We start from the raw sequence: 25413 nt of genomic DNA, 5'->3' as shown, positions 1-25413 counted from the left end.
CCCAGCATCAGGCTCTCTGCTCAGTGGGCAGCCTGCTTCCCCCACTCTCTCTACCTGCCTCTCTGCCTACTTGTGATCCCTCTCTCCCTGTGTCAAATAAATAAAATCTAAAAAAAAAAAAAAAATCAAGGGCGCCTGGGTGGCACAGTGGGTTAAGCCTCTGCCTTCAGCTCAGGTCATGATCTGGGATCATGTCCCTGGGATCGAGTCCCACATTGGGCTCTCTGCTCAGCGGGGAGTCTGTTCCTCTCCCCCCTTCCTGCCTGCCTACTTGTGATCTCTCTCTGTCAAATAAATAAATAAAATCTTAAAAAAAAATCAAAAAACAAAATGGAGTAAATCAATGGGTAGTCAGAGTCACAGGACTCATAGAACAAAAGAGACTTACACATTTGTAGGAAGAAGGAAAAGACAGAAATGAGGAAAAGGTTGAAAATAAAGTAAGAAGGGGTGCCTGGATGGCTCAGTGGGTTAAAGCCTCTGCGGTTGGTTCAGGTCATGATCCCAGAGTCCTGGGATTCATCCCTGCATCAGGCTGTCTGCCTAGCAGGGAGCCTGCTTCCTCCTCTCTCTGCCTACTTCTCTGCCTACTTGTAATCTCTGTCTGTCAAATAAATAAATAAAATCTTTTAAAAAAGAAAATAAAGTGAGGATACAATTCATTCAAGACCTCAGAGGACACGTGATTAAGTGGGCAGAGATCAACCTCAGAAACAAGGGTGCTCCTGAGCTTCCTAGAATATTTTAGCAAACTCGGCTCCCCTTTAAACACACACAGAAAACAACCCCCTACACAAGGCTTTTGTCTTGCACTAGGATTTGTATCTGTCTCTATTCCACCAGTTCGATCTATAGGAAACAATAATGCATTGTAACAAATATCCTAAAGTATGAATTATTCCGTCCAGAACAACACAAAGGAGGCTTCATCAGAAGAGTGTAAGGTTGGCTTTGGCATTCCTAGTTCCTGTTCCACTGAATCTCTCCATCACTGTGTGGTAAAGGGATAACTCCCATGCTCTCTGGTCATCCAACGGACATAAAATATCCATGTATGTGTGTGTGTGTGCATGCACACGTGCGCATACACAGACACCTCCCAAGGACACTATACTCAGAAAGGATAGAGTTAACACAACATTATTCTATCACCCTATCCTCTTAGCCTGCCCTATTTTTCTTCAAAGACCATGTCTGATTTTCAGTGGATATACATTATCATGGCTACATCAATTGCTATAATATTAAAATACTTTACTTCTGTGTTGGAAAGCAGAGAGCTGCTGCCCCAGATCCTGATGCATCTCTCCCAGACCTTCCCTGGATCCAGCAATGAAAGGCCTAACACCAGCCACTAAGCTGGCCCACATTCACACTTGGAGTGGATGGGAGTGGGGAGGGAAAGCTTATAAACTAACACTTTATTGGGAAGTTCAACGTCAAGGAAGTTGGAGTGAGCAGGAAAGGGAAGTAAGGCAGGAAAAGAAGAGAGAAAACACAAGGGAATACAAGGGGATGTGAAACCATACTAAATATCATAAACTGGCCATACCAGTTACATATTTGAATATTCCACCCTACATAGTACTCATAATTAGCTGAAATTACATTATATATATTTAATATAAATTATAGATATTTGTCTGCCACTTAGAAAGTAAGCCGTATAAAGGCAGGGACTTTTTAAAATATTAAATCTTCAGTACCTAAAATATATCAGGCATATAGTATGTGAGCAATGATATTTGTTCAATGAATTAATCATTTCATAATAAGGAGAAACATTTTCTAAATAAAACACATTTTATGTAAGTTCCTAGCCATAACAGATGCAGTTATTTATACTGTTTTTGCAGAGTGGTTTCCATTCCTCATTTCTTAACCTCCAGTTTCCTAATCATGCCCAGATGCCTACTTGTGCATAAGAAATGACCACAGTGGTGCCCATTTCATGTTAGCGTCATCTACCCTAAGTCTGCCATCTGTTTACTCAAAGACACAGTAAAACTTTGAAGTTCTTGATTTTCCTTATCTTAGCTGATCAAATAGGCCAGCAAGGCAAATATATGGAAAAGAAGGAGAATTGTTTTCTTCTGCCCAGCGATTTCTCCCAGGGCTGGGGCGCAAAGATTAAAATTTATCCCACTTATACTTAGTATTTATGATTTTTATTTTTTTCCTTTTTAAAAATTTCTTTTTCTTTTCTTTACTTTTTAAAAAGATTTTATTTATTTATTTGACAGACAGAGATCACAAGTAGGCAGAGAGGCAGGCAGAGAGAGAGAGGTGGAAGCAGACTCCCTGCTGAGCAGAGAGCCCCATGTGGGGCTCGATCTCAGGACCCTAACTAAGATCATGACCTGAGCCGAGGGCAGAGGCTTAACCCACTGAGCCACCCAGGTACCCCTATTTTTCTTTTATTAAAGTTTTTATTTAAATTCCAGTTAGGTAGCATACAGTGTAATATTAATTTCAGATGCAGAATTTAGTGATTCAACACTTCCATGCAACACTTGGTGCTCCTCAGAAGTTCATTCTTTAATCTCCATCCTCTAATTTCCCCCTCCCTACCCACCTCTCCTCTGGTAACCAACAGTTTCTTCTCTTCGTTAAGAGTCTATTTCTTGGGTTACCTCTCTCTCTAAACCCTTCACTTGTTTGTTCTGTTAAATTCCACATACGAATGAACTCATAAGACATTTGTCTTTCTCTGACTTATTTTGCTTACCAAAATTATGATTTTTGCTTTTTGAATGAAACAGTTTTCACCAATCAAGCTGCTCTAAGTAGTAGTCAAAAAGTTTCTTGAAAAGTAGTTTTTTTTTTAAGGTGGAAAATTTATGGGAAAAATTATCACATGCTACAAGTTTCAGTGGGAAATGATTATCAGAAATAGTCACTTAAAAAAAAAGGTAGTCACTTTGTAGTAAAAACCAACAACTATCAAGTATTGATTTTCAAAATTTTCAAGGTTGAGAAAATGCTAATTAATTACATTAATATATTCATAACTGTGACCTAATCTATTTAATGTGCCTTTTCTCTTCTAACATTTCACTTCATCAGCCTGAGGGTAACCATCTGTAATCATCTGTAATCACCTAATTACAAATGTATTCAAGCTGCTGACTCTCTCTGTGACTGTATTTTATCTCCTTTATCATTACCACATATTTTTAAAATGAAAGAAAACAAGACTTTGTTGCAATGTGACATTGTTATTGCTTAGATATTAAGATGCTAGCAATCATGATCAGATCTATCTTTATAATGTTTGACATAACTGAGGATATTGTATTATCTGGCAAGGAAATTCATTTAATATAATGATTAGAAAATTAAATCCAACCTTCTACTAAATACTTTCCTAGAATAGCAGAGGAGAGAGAATAAACAGGTAAACCCAATAAGTAAATCCAAAAAAGATGAAGACAATAAGAACCCAACTGCTATTTGACTATGAGGGGTTAAAAGTTCCAGAAATGCTACAAAAGAAAACAGAAGGCTTTATTTCTTTTATAGCTCAGACAAATAGTTATGTATTATATCGTCACATATAGCAGTTGGAGATATGTGAAAAAAAATCCCAAGATTAATGTAAGTTCACATGAAGTCTTTATTATTGGGCTCTACTTTGCACATAACTTTGATCTACCTCATTTAAACTTCTTTGATTCCAGTTTCTAGCTGTTGTACATTCCTCCTGTTATAATTAAAAATTTTTTTTTCAAGGATCATTTTCAACAGTTAAAATGCTCAGCAAACATCCTTTTTTTGTTTTCTTTCCTACAGCTTCTCAAATTAAGTGGCATAAACCACTAAAGGTCAGAACTTGAATGAACAATTCCTGAATATCTACAATGTGGCAAGCACTGTGCTGGGTGTTTTGAGGTTATGCTAATCTTCAGAAAAGCCCTGAAAGGGAGTTAATGTCACCTGATGAGTAATTTGAGGTTTGGAGAGATTAAGTATCTTGCTCAAACTCACACACCTAATCTTGAGTAACAGTCCTTATTAAAATATCTGCCTATTGAGGTTACGCTTGGAGAAAAAAAATCCGTATCATTTAGAGACAGAGAGAGATATTTACAAACGAAATGATGTGTGGGATAGGAGGTGTGGCAGGAATGTGGGTGCAAGCATAGATATAACTAAGTTTAGCCATCAGTTAAAGCTGGGTGATAGGGTCATATACCTAAGGGTTTGTGATGCCACTTTTTCTAGTTTTATGTGTGATGGAACTTTCTCAAACTGAACAGTTTTTAAAAGTAAGTAACCTGAAAAGTAAAATTGGTATCAACTGGATGCAAGAAGGAGGAAAAGAGAGGAGGATTTAACTGTGTAGCGGCATTCACCTTAGCAATTCAATATCTAACTCTTTCAGCTACTTCCATTAGAGCTAACCTTGCCAGGAGCTCTGAATCACTTCACATGCATGGGCAAATAGGCACCTTCATATCTGATTTAAGAAAAAAGTGAATTTGTTTCATAGCAATTATTAAGATCCCAAGCTGAGGGGTGCCTGGGTGGCTCAGTCGGTTGGGCTGCTGCCTTTGGCTCAGGTCATGATCCAGGGGTCCTGGGATCCAGCCCCACATTGGGCTCCCTGCTCAGTGGGAAGCCTGCTTCTTCTTCTCCCACTGCCCCTGCCTGTGTTCCCTCTCTCCCTGTGTCTCTCTGTCAAATAAATAAAGAAAACCTTAAAAAAAAAAAAAAAAAAAAGATCCCAAGCTGTTTCAGTCCTAACCATACTGGGTAAAATAAACTATAATCCTAATTCTTAATTAAATGTAAGACCCAAAGACTACTTTGTCTAATACTCTGGCCTTTTTCTCTTCTCAACTCTTAGCACCACTTAGTGTGCTATTTTACTATTTGTTCATTCTTTTTAACTTCCAAGTGGCAGGAAGAGAATATAAAGCTTAAACCAGTCAATTCACTTTAAGCAGCTCTGTCAAGAGGTTTTCTGGCAGTCGGTGCTGTTTTTGATGAACACGATTATCTGTTTCAGTACTGGCCCTTCTTCTACAACTTTTGTCAATCTAAACTACAAGGAGTCATAATAAAGTCCATCTTAAAACTGAGGTAAAATACCACCACTGAAAAAAGCTCTTGTCATGGGGACTGGTATAAACCAGCTGGCACTTGTCACAGGATGTCCTCACCACCACCCACTGTGGCTTCAACAGCAGTCTTGTTGGCATTTTCAAAAGCGTCAGATCTGGTAGCTTACCAGGAAGAATCCCTTACATATTAAAAAGCATGCTTGCCTAGGGATAAGTCTTACATATTATTGGGAAGCCTTCAATGGGCTCTGGGATCCAAGAGTTGGACAGAGGAATATGGAGCTTAGGAATGAAGCCAGAGGCTTCAAATGTAGGCTCTTAGGCCGAGGTCTCAAGGACGAGCCAGCCAAATGAGGCAGGGAGTTAAAGAAGCAGGCTGGAATGAAGTTAAAAGTAGGGCTGTTCCTTTTAGATGTATTTTACTGGACAGTGGAAAACAGGATTGGTATGTGCATTCTGTATGTGTGTACTAATCCACTACCACAAATATAAGACACTATATCAAACATGGTTTTCTGGAATGACTTTCAGGCCTGACCACCAGCCCCCCACACTTCCACTCTCAAACTCATGATTTGAAGTTCTTCATCTGTGTGTTGCTGTGAACACATTTAAATAAAGATTATCCAGGGCAATCTGGGTGGGCCTGATATCGTGTGAAAGGCCTTAGGAGCTGAACTGAGGTTTTGCAGAAGTTCTGCCTGTGGACTACAACTTCAGCTCATGACTGAAAGTTCCAGCTTGCCTTTCCTGACAGCCTACTCTACAGATTTCAGACCTGCCCCCAGCCAGCCCCCAAATTGTGCAAGTCAGTTCCTTGCAAAATTTTCTTTAAAAATATTTCTTAATAAAATTAATATAAAATTTTTTTACTGTTTGTTTCCCTGGTTGATCCTTGATACAGTGATTGAACATCAGTATTTCTAAGTTTTATGTACAATTTGGACTTTGTATTTTAATAGCAAATATAAGCATTTCTGTGTGTGTATAGGAGAGTGTCTCTGTAGGTCTACATGTATACTTGTTCTCTTTTTTAGTAGGCCTGACTTTGGGTTCCCAAGTCCTCCCTTGCAGTGTCCAGTTCTAGTAAGAATGCTAAGTCAGGTTGACCATATCTGACTGGGTTCCTCATTCTTAACTATCTCCCAGATGATGTCTGATTACCCTAACCTATTTTCTGTAAGAATACTGCTGACTCAATCTAGCAATAATCCCCCTTACCCTGATATTTCCTCTTAGTAATTTTCTATCCACTCACTCCCACACTCTGCTCATTGGCTATAAATTCCCACATGTATATTCGGAGTTGAGTTCAGTATCTCTCCCCTATTATAAAACCCCACCACAGTAGCTTCTCATGAGTAGTCTGTCTCACCACCTTTAATAAGTATAGTGAACATTTTTTTCTTTAACACTCCCAGACTATTTTGATCACAAATTTTTTGCCATTCACTCCAAATCAGATAGCTAGATTTCAAGAAATCTATACTGTCATATCATGTGCACAGTTTTTTAAGACACAAAAATGAAAAGAAAAATGTTGAGATTAAAAAGTAAATACAAAAAGAAGTTGTAATATTCTCTTCCTGCATCTCAAGACTCTTCTTGCATTTATCTCACTTTGAGACCATTCTGTAACCTATTTCTCAACAGACATGATACAAAAATGATTCCAGGGTTCACATCTTATTTTTTTTTAAGATTTTATTTATTTATTTGACAGAGAGAGATCACAAGTAGGCAGAGAGGCAGGCAGAGAGGAGGAAGCAGGCTCCCTGCTGAGCAGAGAGCCCGATGTGGGACTCCAAGATCATGACCTGAGCCGAAGGCAGCGGCTTAACCCACTGAGCCACCCAGGCGCCCCGGGGTTCACATCTTAAAAACAAGTAATGGTATCTGTTTCAATTTCTATTTTTTAAATTCTGAACAAATAACTAAGCTTTTTCTCTTTAAGTGGAACACTTTGGAAGCTTCCAAAAGAGTAAGCACTTAGGACAGTTAATACAGATTAGCCAAACGTGCTCACAATTCAGTCACTCAGTTGAGTCTCCTAAACACTGCTAATCACAGTAGCAGTCTTGACACCTCCAGTTTTTAATGTTTATTCATTCTTGGTTATATGAATTTAACTTATATCCCAAATGTGGACACTGACTTAACTTAGGAGGCAAAAGGAAAAGTAGCATTAAAATGCTATTAAGATAGCATTTAATGCTATAAAAATAGCATTAAAATGGAAAGCATTAAAACTGATAATTCTAGGGACGTCTGGGTGGCTAAGTCAGTTAAGCATCTGCCTTCAACTCAGGTGGTGATCCCAAAGTCCTGGAATCCAGTTCCACAACAGGTTCCTTGCTCAGCTGGGGAGACTACTTCTCCCTCTGCCTGCTGCTCTCCCTGCTTCTGTGCTCTTTCTCAGACAAATAAAATCTTTTTAAAAACCCAAAACACTGATAATTCTGAATTTTTACCTCAGGGTGACTTTTGTATTCATAGATTTTACTTAATACATCATATGGAATGTGGAAAGGAGAAACAGTGCTGATTACACTTAGTTTTGCTCTTCATTTATTGAGAATGAAAAGAAATATCTTCCATGTCTCATTTACAAACAACCTGATGTCTTCTCTCGTCACTTAGAAGACACAAAAAAGACTAAAAATTATTTTATTTTTTTAAGCAAAAATGCAAGAATTCCAAGCATCAGTCATAAAAGCAGTTTTTGCTTGGCTGTAATCCTATAAAATGTACTTAATTTTAAATCAAGAATGTAGAACTATTATATATCACTAATCATCTGTTTTCTTACACAAATGGAACAGTTTGTATTATATATTAAATAGGAAAAAAATTGTCGAGAGGGAAAAGACCACTCAGTTTACAGGCTGATTGCTACTTTTGCCAAACACAAAAGTGATGATACACTACTAAATGCGCTCAGGGAAGTGAAAGCTAACGATTCAGTAAAGGTAGGGAAACCTGGCCTTAAAGGAACACGATGTTTCCATAAAGGCTGGAAATGAACTTCACAATACAATCTTGAGTAATACACAATGCGTGTAACCTGAGATTGGTCACGCTTGACATTTTAACTACAGCGCTCTTCGGTCAAGGCAGCAGCCAGTTCTGCTTCCGGTCCTATCAACACTTGATTGAGGTAAGCAGCTGCTACCTCCGCCAAAACAGTGTCTGTAACGGCCCAAGTTTCGGGAACTTTTCAAGTATTTTCAAATGCGCACTAATTTGAAAATCAAAGACCGTTTTATGGTAATAGCAAAATTTTTACAATCCAAGAATCTTAGTACCGTATTTATGAACATCTGGCAGAGCGCGCCTAAGCACAAGCAGTACAATGTTTGTACAGTGTTTCAGCTACTTATCTTTACAGACACACAAGACGTCTTTTCAATTTCCCTAAGTGTCCTCTGGCTTTAACGGTGCTGATCAGTGAAAAGATAAAAGCGCAACGGAACACATCAAAATCACAATAAACGTCAGCGGGTGTTAGGCAGAACTCAGCAACAACCGCATTTAAAGCTACAGGACTTGAGCTTCTGATACTACAAATCCCAGAGTTCCCAGGGACGCAGGCGGAGCTACTTTCAAATTGATAGCTATTTCAGCCAATGACAAAGCCACGCAAAAAAAAGGGGGGGCCTAAAGAACCGGTTTCTTAACCTTCCAACTCTGAAGTCCTACTTAGAAGTCTGAGGGTACGTGGCTGTTTCAGGGCCCTAACTCTTAAGTATTTCTTACTCGCAGTTGAAGCTTCCTGGTCACCATAACAATTCTCTACCTTAATTTGTCTCAGTGGAAATTACGTCGTCTTAAAGCAAAAAGGAACTCACACTGCCCGACGACAACGGAAGGACTCAGTCACCCGAGGAAGAGGCGGAACCCGCTTTATTCTAGCCCTTTACTGGCCACGCAGCCAAGAGACTCCACCTTCGTCACAACCAATGAGTCGTTGAAACTTCCGTTCCCGAACAGCAAACGCGGAGGTCCTGTGCGGCGCTTTCCGGAAACTGGGTCTACGCAGGCGCAGACGTCCTGCTTTCGTCCAATCCGGAGAGAGGCTGGGTCTTGGCACTTCGTCGCCCCTCCCCACCCGTCCTCTTTCCCTTCCCCCGCCTGTGGACTGCTGACCAATGTGCTTCGTCTTCCTTTGCGCGTTTGCCCTATCAGAGAGGTAGGGGGTGGAGTTCCGGTCGTCAGCGGTTCCTCCCGGCTGAGCTCGCGTTTCTTCCCGCGCGCGTTGTGGGCTTGCAGTTGAGGTATATCTCATAGGGTCGGGTTGGGCGTGTTCGCGGGTTGGGCATTTGTCTCCACGGTCGGCGACAGTGTGGCTTGAGACTAGAAAGCCGTCCTCGCTGATTCTCTGGCACGAGAACCTCTGAGGGAAGTGGGGAGGGGCTGCGAGGAGGGAGCCACGTGTCGGGGCTTCGGGTGCCGGGGTCGGAGCCCTCGCCCCACAACCGCTCTGTCGGTGCCCTGCGGGCCTTCCGCGGGTTTGGTGTTGGGGTGGCAGTCGCCGGCGACAGAGGTGTCGCCTCTGTGACACGTTTCTGTAGACGCGAAGTGCCCTTCGTCTAGTGTTCAAGGAACGGTACCCAGGACCTGGTTTTGTTTTTCTCCTGCAACTCTCATTTTTCTTCTCTCCTGAGTTCGTAAACTTTCGAAGTCAGAAAGTCACTTTTCATTTGGGATCAGACGCCCTGTAACATATAGTACAAACCGTGAGACCGGCTGTCTTAAAAACCCGTTACGTGTGATGCACAATCCGCATAGCAGCCTAAAGGGTAGGGGTCCTATCAACTGTTCTCATTTTCAAGTGAGGAAACCAGACTGCCCAGTACGCGGCCACACGTCGTCTTCGGCTGGTCTCTCGGGTGTGGCGTTTGGGTTCCAGAGACGTCAAATTAAAATACACTCTTGAATTGTAAAATGTTGCTCCTGTTTTCTTTCCGAACCTGACGTTATTTTAGAAGTTGACACAACATACTCAGAAGTGAGTTGATATTATGGATGTAAAGTCATCTAGTAGAAGACCTTGGACTGGCAACCGTTTCCTGACCTTTGGGCGCGTCGCCCTCTGAGCCGCAGCTTCCTCGACTGCAGAACTGAAATCCATACCAGACCTGACTACGTGACTGTGTCCTGTACTTTTAAGGATCGAATGGGAGAATGGATGTAATATATAAATTATTGATGATAATCCCTTTGCTTTTCAAATTTTTTTCCTGTGAGGCCCGACGAGCATTAAATAGCATAGGTAGATAATTTTATATACGTAGTTTTATATGTTCTGTGTCTAAAAAAGAGTGGTAATAGGTAGCTTAGTACCACGTGTGAACTACCTCTTTTCTTTATAAAGATCCCCCACCCCCCACCCCGCCATTTAATCTGCTAGATTTTCATCTCCCTGAATTTTCAGCCCGCATGAATCATTTAAGTAGCATTTCATTAGGAATGGAAAGGCCATTGAGAGAAGCCCGGACGCTTTGAACCAAATGTTCCATCATCTCTTGTCTGGCTTGATGAGTAGCATTGCCAGTGTGAGGTGTCAGTGGCATCACTTCCAGCACTTCCCCTAATGAGCGCTTCCTGAAGAGCATCCCCCAGTGCATCTTGATCAGCTTGCATTTATTAGCTTATTAAAGGCTATGAAAAAGTAGATGACCCAACAGCCCGATGAAAGAGATGCATGCAAAGTGAGGTATGCAGAAAGCGTTCAAACTTCCGTGCCCTCTGTAGGCACTCTACTCTCTGCAGTCTTCATTTGTTCCCCAGTCTGGAAGCTCCAAAATACTCTGAAGCCTCTATGGCCCCCTTATCTATTCATCGAGGGTTGAGGATGGTGTTATATAATGTGTATTATATAGTGTTATATAGTTTGTATTCTTAGACTGATGTAGAAAGCGTAAAGCTAGCTCAGCTCAAATAACTTCTGTTATGGTTCCTTCTGGAGGCTCTGAGAAGAACTCATTTCCTTGCCTATTTCAACTTCTGGTGGCTGCATGTGTTCCTTGGCTTGCGGTACCTTCATCTTCCCAAGCATGTCACAGCTGTTTCTGCTTCCATAATCACATTGTTTTCCGTAGTCGAACCTTCCCCCGGCTTTCTCTTATGTAGGCACTTATGCTTACATTTAGGTTCCACTTCGATAATCTAAAATGATCTCTCCAACTCAAAATCTTAATTACAAACCCCTTTGTCATGTAAGAAAATATTCATAGGAATTAGGATTTGGATATCTTTGGGGGCCATCTTTCAGCTTACTACAAAGGGTATAAAGAGGGTAAAGGGGATCCTATTCTTGTGCAGCTTAAATTCTAATCAAATATGCATGAAGAGTGAAATTTTTTTGAGTTCTAATCTTCTACTTTAAGAATTCGTGTGACTTTTGTATTTGACTTCATAATATGCTCATGTTTGATACTCTTTTGAATTATTTACCACATCATAACATTGCTGTTATAGGGATTTAGACTGTTTCGTGACTTAAAATAGCCAGTTTACTATGGTCATAGTTGTGTCCCCCAGTTTAAGAAGTATGACCTCAGGTGATGGGGATTCATTATAAGGAAGCCATGTAGGCAACCAGATAAAGACTTTGTGTTCCATTGCTTCTAAGGCTAGAATGTGCACTAGGCTACATGGAGAATTGGACTGACAGCCCCTCATCATAATACTCTCCAATTCCCCCAGCAAGACAGCTCTGATGACCAGGTTTTTGTCATATCTTCAGAAGAAAATAACCCAACAATTGCTCTTGTGTCTATCTGAAAGTCATAATTAGGAGACTAGATCTGATGAGTTGGGTTTCTTACCATTTGATAGGTATGTTGGAATAAGAGTATGAAAAGGAGCCCAGCTCCGAATGGGTATTCAGTATGTATGAACTATTCAGTAAAGATCTCTATGCTTTGTCAATGGAATGGGAAGGAGAAGTACGTGTGGGCCAGGCCTGGAAGTGACCTACATTACTTTTTCTCATGTTGCTTTCTCTAACAGAAAGTCACATCTAGCAAATGTGTAGTTGTGTGCCTCTGCAGATCTGCAGATCTGCTGATGAGTTGGTCTCTGCCACAATGGGCAGTACTTAGCCAGCTGCTTAAGATTTGTTCTCAGCCCTTAACCTCCAGCCTTAACCTCCAGTTTCTTTGCCCTATGAACTCGCCCTGGCATCCAAATGCCAAAAGTCCTTCTTAAGGGGTTCCATACCAATGCCATCATCGGGTCCACAGGAAAAACTTCACATCCTTGGCCCTGACAAAGTCTGCATATACAGGCCAATAACAATGCAATGCAGTCATTTTTCTTTGTTTTCTTTGAGCAGGTAGCGAGCCACAGTCTCTTAGACTTTGCCAGGCATAGAACCTGTATTCATAATCTACAGGGGACCAGATCAAGGTCTAAGTTTGAGCTACTCATCCTTGGTAAAGTGAGAACAAGGAGAAAAATGTCATATTTTTTCACAAATAACTTCCAAAGAAATTCTTTTTTCAGCTGCTTCACTTTGGTGTCTTTATTTCCTCAAAATGGATGGATGTCAAGCTAATAGATGCAAAACTAGTATTAGGTCATCTTTGCAAGTCCAGTGTGGACAGTTTGCCACCTGACTTAGAGATGTGAGGGTATGATATGCAGTTTATAGGCTATGAAGTACAACATATTGTTTACTAAGCATTTTCCTCCTTTTACTGTTTTCCTCCAAGCCTAAGTAATTCCATTTGTTAAATGTTTGGTTCACCAGCCATCTCTGTTCTTGGTTTGGCAATAATTAAATCTACCTGAAATAAATATAGAGGAATGTACATTTTAAAAACTATCTGGGGGCGCCTGGGTGGCTCAGTCAGTTAAACATCTGCCTTCGGCTCAGGTCATGATCCCAGGGTCCTGGTAGCAAGTCCTGCATTGGGTTCCCTGCTCAGGAGTCTGCTTCTCCTTCTCCCTCTACTCTCCCCCCCCAATCTGGTATGCCCTCGCTCTCTCTCTCTCTCTCTCTCTATCAAATAAATAAATCTTAAAAAAAAAAAAAAATCTTTGAGGGGACCTGGGTGGCTCAGTCAGTTAAGTATGCAACTCTTAATCTCACCGTTGTGAGTTTAAGCCCTGCATCAGGCTCCACACTGGGTGTAGAGCCTACTTTAAAAAGTAAAAACAAAAACCAAAAAACTCTCTGAAATTGATCATTTCTGGGAAACTAGCATTTCTCAGTGACAAATCACTTAGGTTTTCCAATCATCAAGCAGAATCATTTGATCTTACAAGTTGCCTTACTCGGTTTAGAATAAACTTAAGTGATTGAAATAAAATGGTAGTTAGAAGGGACTTTTTTTTTTTTTAAAGATTATATTCATTTATTTGAGAGAGAGTGAGAACACATGCAGGGGCAAGGGCAGAGGGAGAAGTAGATTCCTCACTGAGCAGAGAGCCTGACAAAGGGCTCTGTCCCAGGACCCTGAGAAGACTCTAGCTGAAGGCAGACACTCAACTGCTGAGCCACCCAGGCACCCCATGATTTTTGTTTTTAATTCTCAAAAAAATAGTACTATTGTAGGGTTACATTATTTCATGTTTAAGGATTTTAAATTGGATTTACTTAGTTTTTTTAATTAAAATTTTTTAAAGATTTATTTATTTCTTTATCTGATAGACAGAGGACACAAGTAGGCAGAGAGGCAGACAGAGAGAGGAGGAAGCAGGCTTTCCGCTGGACCCCGGGATCGTGACTTGAGCCAACGGCAGAGGCTTTAACCCACTGAACCACCCAGGTGCCCCCTTAATTAAGATTTTAATTTAATTCCAGTATAGTTAATATAGAGTGTTACAGTAGTTTCAAGTGTACAATTTAGTGATAAAACAACACTACTACCCATTACTCAGTGCTCATGATGATAAATGTATGGATTCACTTAGCTTTAAAAAATATATATTTTTTTAAGATTTTATTTATTTGACAGACCGAGATCACAAGTAGGCAGAGAGGCAGGCGGGATGGGGAGGGTGAGGTGGGCTCCCCGCCGAGCAGAGAGCCCAATGCGGGGCTCGATCCCAGGACCCTGGGATCACGACCAGAGCTGAAGGCAGAGGCTTTAACCCACTGAGCCACCCAGGCGCCCCTCACTTAGCTTTAATACAGATTTTTTTTTTCTTAGATTGCAAGTTCATTTTGGATGAGTTAACTGTTCATTTCAGGAGATAAATTGTACATCATACAACAAGTTTTTTTTATTCATTTGTTTGTTTTTAGATTTTATTTATTTATTTGACCAAGAGAGACACAGTGAGAGAGGGAACACAAGCGGGGAGAGTGGAAGAGGGAGAAGCAGGCTTCCTGATGAACCGGGAGCCCGATGCAGCGCTCGATCCCAGGACTCAGATCATGACCTGAGCCAAGGCAGACGCTTAACCGATTGAGCCACCCAGGCACCCCATACAACAAGGTTTTTAATAAAACACTTTTAACATTTTAATGAGCATAACCTTCATTATGTGTTCACTATTTTTCAAATTTTCTTGGCTAAGCATTAATTGTTATGAAACAACTTGAAAAGTATAAAGCATAAAATTGTTGGCAGCACCATGTGATACGCACTTGGAATCAGAAGATCTTTCTATCTAGACCATATAAAATGTTAAACTTTTCTGAGCTTTAGTTTACTTATTAGTGAAATAACACTATTGCTTGTCCTCCTTACCTCTCAGTGTGAGAATCGATGAAATGACAATACAGTAGTCCTTTGCAAAATGTGATTTTTTAAGCAGGTCATATTAAGTATATGTTTTACCTTTTTTAAGAAAAGGTATTATTGATTTATTTGAGAGAGCTCATGAGAAAGGGAGAGGGGCCGGGGAGAAGGAAAAGCAGACTCTCTGCTTAGAGGAGAGCCTGACTCTGGGCTCCAAAGTGGGCCCTGATGCCAGGACCCTGGGATCATGACCTCAACCAAAGCCAGACGATTAAGCAGCTAAGCCACCCAGGTGCCCCTATATGTTGTATTTTTTAAAGGGTTCATATTTAGCATTAATTCTGTTATGAATTCTACCAGTTCTGGTGATTTTTTTTTTTTTAAGCTCTAGCATCTAGCATCTAGCGGCTGGACCAAACAATCATAAAAAACCTGTCTTGCAAATCTTTTAATGTTAATATTAGTCTCCAAACGTCATTGCTTTACTAACCATAGAGTTTCATAGGAAAATTAAAAGAAACTTTTTCCAAAGACTAATAAGCTTAGTGTACCATTATAATTAAAACTTTTCCTGATAATATAGATTACTTTGTTTATCATGTCAGTTAAAATATTTCTTTTACATGTTCCTTAGTGTTGATACGTATACTGAGGTAAGTGATAGCTCTGTTCTCTTTGTGGGCATTCATTGTGATCATTACTTCTTATTGGCTTTTAAAAAATAATTTCATGGGATGCCTGGGTGGCTCAGATGGTTAACTGTCTGCCTTCAGTTCAGGTCATGATCCCAGCGTCCTTGGATGGAGTCCCATAATGGGCTCCTTGCTCATCAGGGAGCCTGCTTCTCCCTCTGCCTGCCATCCCCTCTGCTTGTGTGCTTGTTCTCTCTCTCTCTGACAAGTAAATAAATAAAATCTTAACCCCCGCCAAAAAGGAATTTCACCGTTCTGTAAATTGTAGCAGAGCTAGAGGTTAAGAGCACAGATTTTTAAACCAAATTGCCTGAATCGAATACTGGCTGCAATTACTAGCTCTGTGATCTTGGGCTGTTTACATGTAACCATTCTGTGCTTCAGTTGTCCCATCTATGAAACGGGATAATTACTAGGACTTCATAGCTGTTATAAGAGTTAAATGAGTAAATATTTGTGAAGTGCTTGAAACAGTGCCTGACAAATACTATTAAAAAATTCCTTGTTTATAGCAGCAATGTCCGCAATAGCCAAACTATGGAAAGAACCTAGATGTCCATCAACAGATGTATGGATAAAGATGTGGTCTATATATATATAATGGAATACATATGCAGCCATCAAAGAAATGAAATCTTGCCATTTGCAATGATGTGGATGGAACTAGAGGATATTATGCTGAGCAAAATAAGTCAATCAGAGAAAGACAATTATCATACGATCTCCCTGATATGAGGAATTTGAGAGGCACAGTGGGGGATTTGGGAGGTAGGGAGGAAAAAAAATGAAACAAGATGGGCTCAGGAGGGAGACAAACCACAAGAGACTCTTAATCTCACAAACAAACTGAGGGTTGGGGATGTGAGGGAGGGAGAGGGTGGTTGGGTTATGGACCTTGGGGAGGGTGTGTGCTATGGTGAGGGCTGTGAAGTGTGTAATACTGACGATTCACAAACCTGAACCCCTGGGGCAAATAATACGTTATATATTAATAAAAATAATAATAAAACAATTTTAAAAATAAATAAATTCCTTTCTTTATTGAGGCACTGAGGCACTGAGGCACTGCATGCTGCAGTTGGTTAAGCTTCAGACTCAGGATCTGGAGATTGAGCCCTGCCTCTGAGCTCTGTGCTCAACAGCAGAATCTGCTTGAGATTCCCTCTGCCTCTGTGCCTCCTGCTCATGCTTGTACGTGCTCTCTCTCACTCTAAGTAAATCTTAAAAATAAATTTCTTTCTCTGATTTTATTCAATATTATTCATCAAGTATAAATATGAATATGGAATAAGAAGAGAAAAACCTCTAGGTTATGGTTTATATTTTTAAATTTACCATATCTTACAGCTGATACTATTTTAAATCTTTTTTAACCTTGTAAATACTTGGAATTTGCATGTCCAGGCAACTAAAAATTATGCTGGACTTCACATCATATGGTATTGGTTTTGATATTAAATCTTTGCTGGTATTAAGACTTTCCACATGTATGTGCTTTAAATTTTTAACCATGTTGCTTGGTTGTATGAGTGTTACTGATTCATCTCATTTAATGCAGATGAGAATTATAACAACTTTACATTTGAATGACCATTTAAAAATGCTTTGTAAAATACATCTTTTCTATCATTTGAGAGTCAGTGTAAGAAAGCACTTAAGAGTGTGGGCTCTAGGGGCACCTGGGTGATTCAGTCAGTTAAGTGTCTGCCTTAGGCTCTGGTCATGATCCCAGAGTCCTGGGATCAAGCCCACACTGGGCTCCCTGCTCAGCGGAGAGCCTGCATCTCCCTCTCCCACTTCCCCCTGCTAATGTTCCCTCTTTCTTTGTCAAATAAATAAATAAAATCTTTTAAATAAATAAGTAAATAAAATCAGATTTATTTTCCTGTCCCTGTTATGCACTGTGAGCCAAAGGATCTTTGGCAAATCACCTGCCTTTTGTAAGCTTCACCTTCTAGAACCAGATAAGTAAGGTACTCTGTAGGGTCATCCAGAGGTCTAAATGAGATACAATGCATATAAAGCATTTAGAACAGTACCTTGCATACAGCAAGAGTTCAGTCTATCTTAGTTACTATTAATATCATTGATGGATACAAAAGAGCCAGTAATGGGGTACCTGGGTGGCTGTTTTTGGCTCATGATTCCAGGGTCCTGGGATCAAGTCCCACATCGGGCTCCCTGCTCGTGGAGAGCCTGCTTCTCCCTCTCCCTCTGCCTGCTGCTCTGCCTACTTATACTCTCTCTCTGTCAAATAAATGAATAAAAATCTTAAAAAAAAAAAAAAAAAAAAAAGAGCCAGTAAGTAGAACAAATGGAAACATGAGAAAACCAAGATTCAGATCAGATTCAATGATTAACAGAAGGTCATGTGAAAAAAGTACGCCTGCTTCTAGTGCAGATCTTTTCCCATAACCCCTCTTTAGCTTATTCATACTGACCGAGTCCACCCCAAAGACATGTTCCTTTATTTCCCATTGTGTTTCCAATTCTTGGCTGCTTGTCTGAGTATTTTCATCTTGGTTTTCTTTTTTAAAGACTTTATTTGACCGAGAGAACGAGGGAGAGAGAGACACACACACACAGAGCAAGCACAGGGGGGAACGGCAGGCAGGGGAGAAGCAGGCTCCCTGCTGAGCAAGGAGCTGGACATGGGGCTGGATCCCAGGACCCCAGGATCATACCTGAGCTAAAAGCAGAAACTTAACCAGCTGAGCCACCCAGACATCCCTCATCTTGGTTTTCATCCTATCAGAGCATTTCTCTTCATAAATTCTGCAACCCTGTATTACTTGGGCTTTTAAGTTGTTAGCATGCATGACAGGCATTTATTTTTTAAGAAAGGAAGAAAGAATAGATACTGAAGCTAAGTTTTTCATAAAGGTTAGTTTTTTTTTTTTTTACTTGTGATCCCATTAGCCTATTATTAATTTGTATTTTACATGGCGCTGAATTATTTTTATAAAGCTACTTTATCTCCTCCAAATTGTAAAATCAAATTGAACTTTTTCTTAGGAATTGAGTATGGAATTTGAGAATCACACGAATCCTCTGAGCCATTCTAAAAATAGGAAGAATACAATTTATGAATCATTGGGTTATTTTTGAAACTCTTGAATGATTAAAATGTGTATGTATCCTTTTTTGGCATCAAAACTTTATTTATATCATATAAAGCACATAGTTTTTGCTCCATTACTCTGGAAATTTGAGGTAACTTGATCCTATAATGTATTTTGTGAAGGAATAGCATTTTGAACAAATTGTTTAATTCTGGAATTTGGGTATGTAGTACCGTCGATTAAATCATATTCACACCAGTAGGTGTTCATTGAATGCTGTCTGCCTGTGTAAGATGGTAAGAAAGTGATGCTCCCAAATCCTAACCCTTTCTTAGCTTCCTCAGTTCTGCCTTCATGGTATTTTATATGACTATAGAGTTTAAAATGAATTGACCTAAAAGCTGTGTTTATGGATGTCATGGATGTCAATATTGATACTGCTTGATTTCTTATTTCTTTTTTTTATTTCTTTGCTTTTCCAGAAAAGGGATGGCTGTGTCTATGGCTTTGGGTGTGTGTGTGTGTGTGTGTGTGTGTGTGTGTGTGTGTGTCCTGTCCTTGTCATTGTTTTACATTTTGTGTAGTTCCTTATCTTTGCCTCTTTGTTTTCCTCTTTGGAGTGTGTTTTGTGTGTGTTTGTGTTTTTATACTCCTCTCTGGGAAGGAGGATTTTGTGAGGTAGAGGTAGCCTCAGGCTGGTAGAGGATTGATATTAAGAGAATTGGAAAACATGGCTCTTGTCTTTTTTTTTTTTTTTTTTATTAAAATATTTTATTTGTTTATTTGACAGCTAGAGAGAGAGCACAAGTAAGCAGAGTGGCAGGGAGATGGGGAGAGAGAGAAGCAGGCTCTCTGCTGAGAGCCTGATGCGGGGCTTGATCCCAAGACCCTGAAATCATGACCCGAGCCGAAGGCAGCCGCTTAACCAACTGAGCCACCCGGGCGCCCCGGCTCTTGTCTTTTAAGAAATGTATACTCAATAGTAGAGAGAAACAAATATAAATATGTGAATATGTGAAATATAACTCAAGAAAAATAACGCTTCAATATATTTACTATATGATTACTGCTATATAAATAACAATATATTTTGGCATTCAGACTAAGTAAAAACTTGCTTTAGGCCAGGTTAAGAATAATTTTATAGTACTGGTAGAGTTTGATCTCGATCTTGAAGCATGGGTAGGATCTAGATAACTCAAGAAGATAATATAGGATTCTTGGAAAGATTAGCAATCTTTTTTACAGTTTTATTGTGGGGAAAATACTTCACCCATTAAAATATTGCTGTGTCTGGGGTTGCTATAAAATATATTGTGTAATTCACATGTTTGAACACTGCAGCCCATGCGCAAACAAGAGAACGTGTATGATGCTTTATAAAAAATTAAGTAGTTGGGGCGCCTGGGTGGTTCAGTGGGTTAAGCCTCTGCCTTCGGCTCAGGTCATGATCCCGGGGTCCTGGGATCAAGCCCCGCATTGGGCTCTCTGCTCAGCGGGGAGCCTGCTTCCCTTCCTCTCTCTCTGCCTGCCTCTCTGCCTACTTGTGATCTCTCTCTGTCAAATAAATAAATAAAAATCTTTAAAAAGGGGACACCTGGGTGGCTCAGTTGGTTGGGCAGCTGCCTTGAAATTCAATCAGCCTCTCTGAAAAACAGGTGGGCAGTTTTCATAAATTTAAACATATGTATAGGAATGTTCATAGTTACATTATTCATAATAGTAAAAACATATAAACAACCCAAATGTTCATCAATAGATGAATGGATAGGCAATAAATGGTATATCCATGCAATGGAACACTATCCTGCCATGAAAAAGAATGAAGTACTGTTAAATGCTACAACATGGATAAACCTTGAAACTATTACACTAAGAGAAAGAAGCCACACACAAAAGAGCACATATTGTATGATTCCATTCATATGAAATGTCTAGAAGAGGCAAACCTATTATAGATCAAAAAGATTAACAACTGCCAATGGCTGGGGGAAGGAGGAAATTGGAAGTGACTGCTAATTAGAAAAACTGTTAAGTCAGTGAACCAAGAGTGACATTTTTAAAGCATTCAAAGGAAAGGAAAACTTGTCAATACAAAGCTTTGTACCCACAAAAAATACCTTTCAGAAAAGAGGGTAAAAGAAAAACAGACAAAAGCTGAGAAGAATCACCGCCAGCAGAACATAGAATAAGAAATGTTAAGAAAGTTATTCACCCATAGTAGTACTGGAAATCTAGACTGACTTGAAAAAATAAAGAGAACTAAAAATCGTAAACATGAGGGTAAATTTGGTCATGATCCCAGCATCCTGGGATGGAGTCCCGCATCAGGCTCCTTGCTCGGCGGGGAGCCTGCTTCTCTCTCTGTCTCTGCCTGCCACTCTGTCTGCCTGTGCTCACTCTCGCTTGCTCTCTCTGGCAAATAAATAAATAAAATCTTTAAAAAAAATTTTTTTTTAATTAAGTAGTTTTATGTCCTTAAATATTTGCGAAATTACTTATGTGCTTTTATTTTCCACTTCATGTCACACTGAATGTCAGTACTTTTTACAACATGAAATTGATTTCTAAGATCAAAACTTTTTATATGAAGTAAGAATTTGTCCTATTCTTCCCATCTTTTTCCAGGAATTAGGTGTTAAATCAAGTATTTCCTGCCCTGTTCTGTGTCAGGGCCGTACAGGAAACCATTGCAGTTGGCAGATGAGAGGTAATGGACTGCTGGAGGAGGATAATGGTGGGGCGGACAGTGATGAGATAAATGTGTGGGATGATTTTCAAGGTAGGGTTTATTGGCTAGTTGCATCTTGTCCTTTGACTTTCTTTTTTTTTTTTTTTTTTTTTTTTTAAGATTTTATTTATTTATTTGACAGAGAGAGTTCACAGTAGACAGATAGGCAGGCAGAGAGAGAGAGAGGGAAGCAGGCTCCCTGCTAAGCAGAGATCCCGATGCGGGACTCGATCCCAGGATACTGAGATCATGACCTGAGCCGAAGGCAGCGGCTCAACCCACCGAGCCACCCAGGCGCCCGTCCTTTGACTTTCTTTAATCAAAGATGATTCTGAGATGTTGAGCCCAGGTGACTAAGAAGATTATGTAGATGAAGAATACAGGTACTTGAGTTATATTTTGGGTATATTGAATTTGAAGTTTTGGTAGCATATTCAGGGATAGTGGTCTAGGCAGACGTTAGAAATTATGAGGTTGAAATTTTGAAGAGAGATCAGGTTTGATGGTAAAATCTAGGAGTTCACATAGAGGTGATAATTTATGTTGCATGGGGAAGAGAGGAAAGAACAAGTAAGAGAAATTCAATTTTGGTTATCATGGTTAGCAGCAAAAATTTCAATAATTACTAATCAGTTAAAGCATCTGTCTGTTTAGACTTTGTAGGTAAGCCCTGAATGACTTTTTTATTCCATTCTCTAATTTTTCGACCTTTTGCTAGATGGCAGTAGTAGTTAATTCCAAGGGCATTGAAGGCAAGTATTGAAAGAGTTTGATAGCGTAAGCCTAAGCTAAACATTTTCATGTGTTTAGTAAACTTACAGTCGACAGTACATTATTTCCAATCCTTTTTATCCTTCACGTCAGATCTATAAAATAAGTGTGAATTTTTTTTTCTCTTAATATCCGGCTTTTGCAGGATGGTTCAAGAATTATTCCTTTTGTTGGTTATCTCTCTATTATCAGGATCTTTTACTGTGTTCAGAAGAGAGGAAATGAATTTAGAATTTAACTAGATTCTGATCTGCCCATGATATGGCACAAAGTAGTTAAGAGAACTCGTCTGTTCTACTGTATCTTTACACAAGTATAAAGCTATAAATATTGATGTTCAAGGGTTTTGCCATTTTGATTTCAATTTCAACAGATCCCTTTTGGACATTCACCCAATTTGGAGTATTAAACAGTGAATCTACTTTAGAATGTAAAGGAAAGTATCTTTAACTATCAATTTATAAATTCTTATAAAATATTACCTGATTGTGTGAGATACGTTGACGTGATTGCAAGATATCCAGTGTCAGGGTAACACTGGTTAACAGTGGAAATTTAAAGAAGTAATAATATGTTAAAGCATTTTTCTGGTTGTTTGTTTTGTTTTTGTTTTGCATCTTTCTGTTTGGTGACTTTTTTGAGGAATAATTCATACTGTGAATTCACTTTAGATATATCTAGTCTGTCTCCCCTCCTTCCCACCTTGTGTGTGCGTGCCCTTGCGTGTATACATTTTAAATCTCAGTTACCATGATTAAGAGCATGGGTATGTGCATATGCATGTATACGTATATATACATAATCACTCTGTGTGTATATGAGTGATTATGTATATATATGTACACATATATGTATATGTATATGCTGTATATATGTATATGTATATACATATATGTATATACATATATGTATACATATAAATACACATACATATATACACACACACGTATATAGATAGATAATAGAATTTATACCTAATAGTTTATTCTATAGATTTATCATTTGATACCATTGCATTTCTTCGAAATTCTCTGTTCTGGCACTTACTGTTCTTTTGTACCAGGCATCATTTTGAGCACTTACCATGTAGTAATTAAATTACTTCTTTTAACAACCCTCTGATGTTGCAACTGTTACCCCGGTTTGAAAAATAGGAAGCTGAAAGACATAGCTAGTGACACCAGAATTTGAACCTGAGCATATATCCATTCTTTCAACTACCATGCAAGACCTATTTCTGTAAGTTTCTGTTGCCTGATCTAAAAAGCAATAATAAAATGATTATCTTTTAGGGTCACTGGTAGGGTTAAATGAAGCAATGCATGTGATACAAAAATCTATATATTAATGATCATTTAACATAAGCTGTTGTCTGGCCACTTTTCTGAAATTCTTCTAGTTCTTTTTTTCCTTTGTCTCCCTTATAGTTCATTCTTATTCTGCCCATTTTTTGAACAGTGGTATTATTCCAGTGTTCCATTTTTGACTTGCTGTTTTATATCATTCTGTATAATTTCCCTTTAGTAGGTTTATCCACTTTCCTAGTTTTTAACTACTGCCTGCTACCTATAATCCGATGAGCCAATTGTATACGTTCCCCCTGAGCTGTAGACTAATGTATCCAAATATCTGCTGTATATCCAGCTTCTGGCATCCTCACATATCCTTCAGACTTGAGATGGATAAAACAGTGGAAAGATTTTAATATAAAATGGAACCAAAGGATATGAAGTGGAGAACCTCATACATGTGCCCTCAGAAAAATGAAACTTAAAGACTGGGACTGATTTCTCATAAATGCTGATTTATGGAGGATTGAACTTTATCTTCTGATTGATGAGCATCCACCAAGAATCTCTCTCATCTTCATGCTTGCTGCTTGGCTCCTAGCTGGACTTTCTCCTTTTGTGCTCCTTGCCCATAAAAGCAAACCAAGCTGAACCTTCAGCAGACTCTCCTATAGCTCGCTGCAGTTGGCCTATCCCAAGCTGCAATTCATCAACTAGTGCTCAATAAACTTGATTTTTGGTAACTCGAGGTTGTTTTGGTTTATCTCTTTTCTCTTAGATAGACATTACATGGTATCAAAAGTGGGATCTGAAGGAGGTGACCACTAAGGAATACCAACATCCAGAAATAAGTGAGTTTCCTGCACGTGAGCCCTTTGCACTCTTTGCTTCTGCAAATAAGGTAATTTTTCAGTTTGGCAAATTTCCTCTTAGGTCTTGAGTTCCCTCCTTTGGTGGAGCTCTCTGACTTTATTTGGGATCTGGATAAGGACAGATTGTCCTTCTGGTATGTACTCTTATTTCTGATAATGGGATCCCAGTCATCAGAATTTTCTAAGGGTGGCCCTCCCCCTTCAGGAACACTGGCTGGTTTTATGTTGAAAAATTACAGTCCTGGGGCTCCTGGTTGGCTCAGTTGGTTTGAGCACCTGCCTTGTGCTTAGGTCATGATCTCAGGGTCCTGGGATTGAGCCCTGCATCTGGCTTCCCCCTTGGCAGGGAGTCTGCTTCTCCCTCTGCATGCCCCATGCATGTTCTCTCTCTCTCAGATAAATAAAATCTTTTAAAATTACAGTCCTTCCTCACACACGTTTGACTAAGTAAACCAGCCTTACTAAGGATAACCTAGAAGTCCAGTGGAAACTTTGATTTCCCCATACTTATTTTCCTCTAAGTTAGAAGACCATGGCTGTACTATTGAACAGTCCAAATGGGATAGTTATTTTAATTGGTGTCTGGAAGCTTCTAAATGTGTTTAGGATTCTAAAATTGCCTCTTTACAAAATACTGTTTTTAAATGGACTGAAGAAAATAAACTAACATATAAAAAACACCAGGGACCTCTTCCTTGGGGTAACCAAGGTCTTCCGTAACCCTACTACTCCACCTCCCTATATTCTCCTTTACCTCTCTTAACATTTCTCCTCTCTCTGAACTTCCTTTCTTTCCTATTATTGAAACCCCATCGGGGGCGCCTGGGTGGCTCAGTGGGTTAAGCCGCTGCCTTCGGCTCAGGTCATGATCTCAGGGTCCTGGGATCGAGTCCCGCATCGGGCTCTCTGCTCAGCAGGGAGCCTGCTTCCTCCTCTCTCTCTCTGCCTGCCTCTCTGCCTACTTGTAATCTCTCTCTGTCAAATAAATAAATAAATCTTTAAAAAAAAAAAAAAAAAAAAAAAAAAAGTTTAAAAAAAAAAAAAAGAAACCCCATCCACTGATCCCATTAAAACCTTCCCTTTCAAAATTAAACCGGAGGATCCTTCTAAACTACCCCAGATTTCCTACATCCCATTGACAAAGGCCAAAGTTAGGACTATAGTTTAGAATTTTCTCAAGGTAAATGGGAATCTCCATGCATTTGCAGAGGAATTCGGTATTGTAACTCTAACTT

General features: G+C 39.6%; 1 protein-coding gene, 1 long non-coding RNA gene and 1 pseudogene across 7 annotated transcripts in view; 2 read left to right on the top strand and 1 right to left on the bottom strand.

Moving 5' to 3' along the window:
* The window catches only part of LOC131836668 (uncharacterized), a 56303-nt gene extending 47260 nt beyond the window's left edge, over positions 1 to 9043 (bottom strand). The window contains exon 1 of the long non-coding RNA XR_009355713.1: positions 8915 to 9043. This is a non-coding gene — a long non-coding RNA (uncharacterized LOC131836668). The remainder of the gene's footprint in view (positions 1 to 8914) is intronic.
* A 158-nt stretch (positions 9044 to 9201) lies between these two features.
* WDR89 (WD repeat domain 89) overlaps positions 9202 to 25413 on the top strand; it is a 44042-nt gene continuing 27830 nt past the window's right edge. The window contains exons 1-3 of one of the 6 annotated variants that reach the window (XM_059182275.1): positions 14455 to 14515; positions 21144 to 21225; positions 24089 to 24207. The gene's annotated coding sequence lies outside the window, so the exon portion shown is untranslated. Of the gene's footprint in view, positions 9341 to 14408; positions 14516 to 21143; positions 21226 to 24084; positions 24208 to 25413 lie in introns of those variants that run through there. The other 5 variants (XM_059182277.1, XM_059182274.1, XM_059182276.1 and 2 more) reach the window with 5 other exon arrangements.
* The window catches only part of LOC131836667 (large ribosomal subunit protein eL21-like), a 53024-nt pseudogene continuing 51694 nt past the window's right edge, over positions 24084 to 25413 (top strand).

This window comes from Mustela lutreola, chromosome 7, assembly GCF_030435805.1.
Source record: "Mustela lutreola isolate mMusLut2 chromosome 7, mMusLut2.pri, whole genome shotgun sequence".
NCBI classification, from domain to species: domain Eukaryota; kingdom Metazoa; phylum Chordata; class Mammalia; order Carnivora; family Mustelidae; genus Mustela; species Mustela lutreola.
Note: the sequence above shows the minus strand (reverse complement) of the source record. Positions and strands in the feature narration are given on the sequence as shown.